This window comes from Gossypium hirsutum, chromosome A09 (assembly GCF_007990345.1).
Source record: "Gossypium hirsutum isolate 1008001.06 chromosome A09, Gossypium_hirsutum_v2.1, whole genome shotgun sequence".
NCBI classification, from domain to species: Eukaryota; Viridiplantae; Streptophyta; class Magnoliopsida; order Malvales; family Malvaceae; genus Gossypium; species Gossypium hirsutum.
The window spans coordinates 9768479-9771124 of NC_053432.1; the positions used below are offsets into that span (position 1 = coordinate 9768479).

General features: G+C 35.1%; 1 non-coding gene across 1 annotated transcript; it reads right to left on the reverse strand.

Annotated features, from left to right (window-relative positions):
- Positions 1-1770: 1770 nt before the first annotated feature.
- Positions 1771-1877, reverse strand: LOC121207469 (small nucleolar RNA R71). Its single transcript, XR_005902559.1, has one exon. It is a non-coding gene; the product is annotated as a small nucleolar RNA R71 (small nucleolar RNA).
- Positions 1878-2646: the final 769 nt, after the last annotated feature.

Genomic DNA, 2646 nt, shown 5'->3' on the forward strand with positions numbered 1-2646 from the left:
AGAACATGCCCGTATGAGCCAGACAGGCTGGCCACATGCCCATGTGCCAGCCTATGTCGATATCGCTCCCTGTTTCCAAAATACGTAGAAAAAGCCAATTTTTAGGATTTCTAAGCATTCTAAAGTCTATAAATGCACACTAGAAGAAGACCTGAGGAGGCACGCAGAGTAAAACGAAGAAATTACTTGACGAACTCTGTCGGAATCAACTTAAAAGCAAGATCTCCTTCAAGATTGAAGATCTCTATTCAATTTCTCTAGAAGTTTTTTTGGGTTCTTCATGTCTTGTTGTTTTCCTAAATTTGAAATGTTTTGTTCCCAAATTTTGAATTAAATTCCTTGGATAACTAGGGAAGATACCTATGATGAATATTATTATTTGATTTTTCTGAGTTACATGATAAATATTTGTTTTTGATCTCAATTATGTGTACTTGCTTCATGTATTAATGTTTTCAGGATATTAATTCATGATTGATGTGCTTATTTCAGTGGAGCAAAAGTCCCTATTTAAGAGTAGATTTGGCATAATTGAGTGGAGTTGCATGCAATCCTAGAAATAGGATGACATAAATCTACCAGATTAGAGGCAAATCTAATAGTGGAATCCATAGATCGAGCTAATACGATAGTAGGGGTTTTAATTAGAAAGAGATTTCAATTAATCAAACTAGAGTCAGTTATTTTTACTCTCGAAAGATAAATTAATATAATTTTAGGGATTTCTAAAAATAAGGGCAAGTGAATAAATCATTTAACTTAGATTCAGATTAATAAGTGAAGTCTAGGTGGATTCTTTCCTGGGTATCGTCTTTATCATTGGTTTTCTTCGAATATTTTCCCAATTCATTCTCTGTCGAGTCTTTAGTAGTTAGTTTAATTTTAGATTAAAAACAACCCTTCAATTTATAGGCTAGATAATAGAAATATAGTAAGTACTAATACTTTTAGTCCTTGTGGATACGATATTCCTGACTCACCAGCTATACTATTATTTGATAGGTGCACTTGCCTTTGTCGTGATTTTAGTTAGTTAAGTGAATCATCATCAAGTTTTTGGTGCCATTGCTGGGAACTAAGATATTAAGAACACTTAATTTTTATTACTTTAGCCATTTTTATTTTATTGCATTTTATTTTTGTTTTTAGTTTAATTCTGTTTACTAATTATTCTTTTTGTTTGCTTTTAGCAGGTTCCTTTAGTATATGACTAGAAGAAATCCATCAGGACCTCTCGTATTTGATAGTGAGATTGAAAGTACAGCTAGCAGAAACTGTAGAGAAGCAAGGCAGAGTCGACAGAGTATAGTAGAAGAGCAAAAGGAAGTTATTGTTATTACTGATGAGATGGCTGAAAATCAGAATAATCAGCTGCCTCCTGTAGTTGCAGCAAATCCTGCTCCTTGTACTATGTAAGATTATGCCAAGCCCAATTTAACTGGGGCTGAATCGAGTATTGTTAGACTTGTTATTGCTGCAAATAATTTTGAACTGAAACCTAACACTATTTAAATGATTCAACAGTTTGTTTAGTTTGATGGTTTGTAGGACAAAGACCCAAATACTCATTTGGCTAATTTCCTAGAATTCTGCGACATTTTTAAGATAAATGGCTTTTCTAAAGACTCCATTTCCCTTTGGTTGTTTCCCTTCTCATTAAGGAATAAAGCTAAACAGTGGTTGAACTCCCTACCACGAGGTTCTATCACTACATGGGAGCAAATGACCGAAAAGTTTTTATTAAATTATTTTCCACCGGTTAAGATAGCCAAGCTGAGGAATGATATCTCTTCCTTCATACAAATGGATTTATAGACCCTATACGATGTATGGGAGAGGTATAAGAACTTATTGAGAAGGTTCCCTCACCATGGGTTATCTCTATGGCTATAGGTTCAAACTTTTTACAATGGTTTGAACCCTTTACAAGGCAACTGATTGATGCAGCCGCTGGTGGTACTTTGAATAATAAAACACCTGAAGTAGCTTATGAGTTTATAGAGGGATGTCATTGAATAATTATCAGTGGCAAATCATAAGGAAAAAGCCGATAAAAGCAGCCGGTGTCTTTAACGTTGATGCGGTCATCATGTTATTGAATCAAGTAGAACTTTTAAATAAAAAGATTGATGGTTTATATGGTTATACATAGGTACACCCGGTGATGCAGTGCGATACAAATGGAGGAGGGATGAACAATCTATAATGTTTATCCTACAACCCTAGTAAAGAGAATGAACAAGTTAACTATATAGGTAACAATTCTAGACTTCAGAATAATCCCTATAGTAACACTTATAATACAGGTTGGAGGAACCATCCCAAACTCTCTTGGGGTGGTCAAGGAAATCAGAGACCATAATCCCTTCCAGCCTTCCAACAACAACATTACCCGCAAGAGAAGAAGCCGAACCTTGAAATTTTGATGAAGTTTATTTCGGTGTCAAAAACTCACTTCCAAAACACTGAAACAACACTCAAAAATCAAAAAACATCGATTCAAAGGCTCGAGAATCAAATTGGTCAATTGGCAAAAATGATTTCAGAACGACCATAAGGTAGCTTGCCAAGCAACACCGAAACTAACCCAAGAGAGCAGCTTCATGCAATTACTGTTCGACATGAAGGAGGGTTAGCTGAATCTGA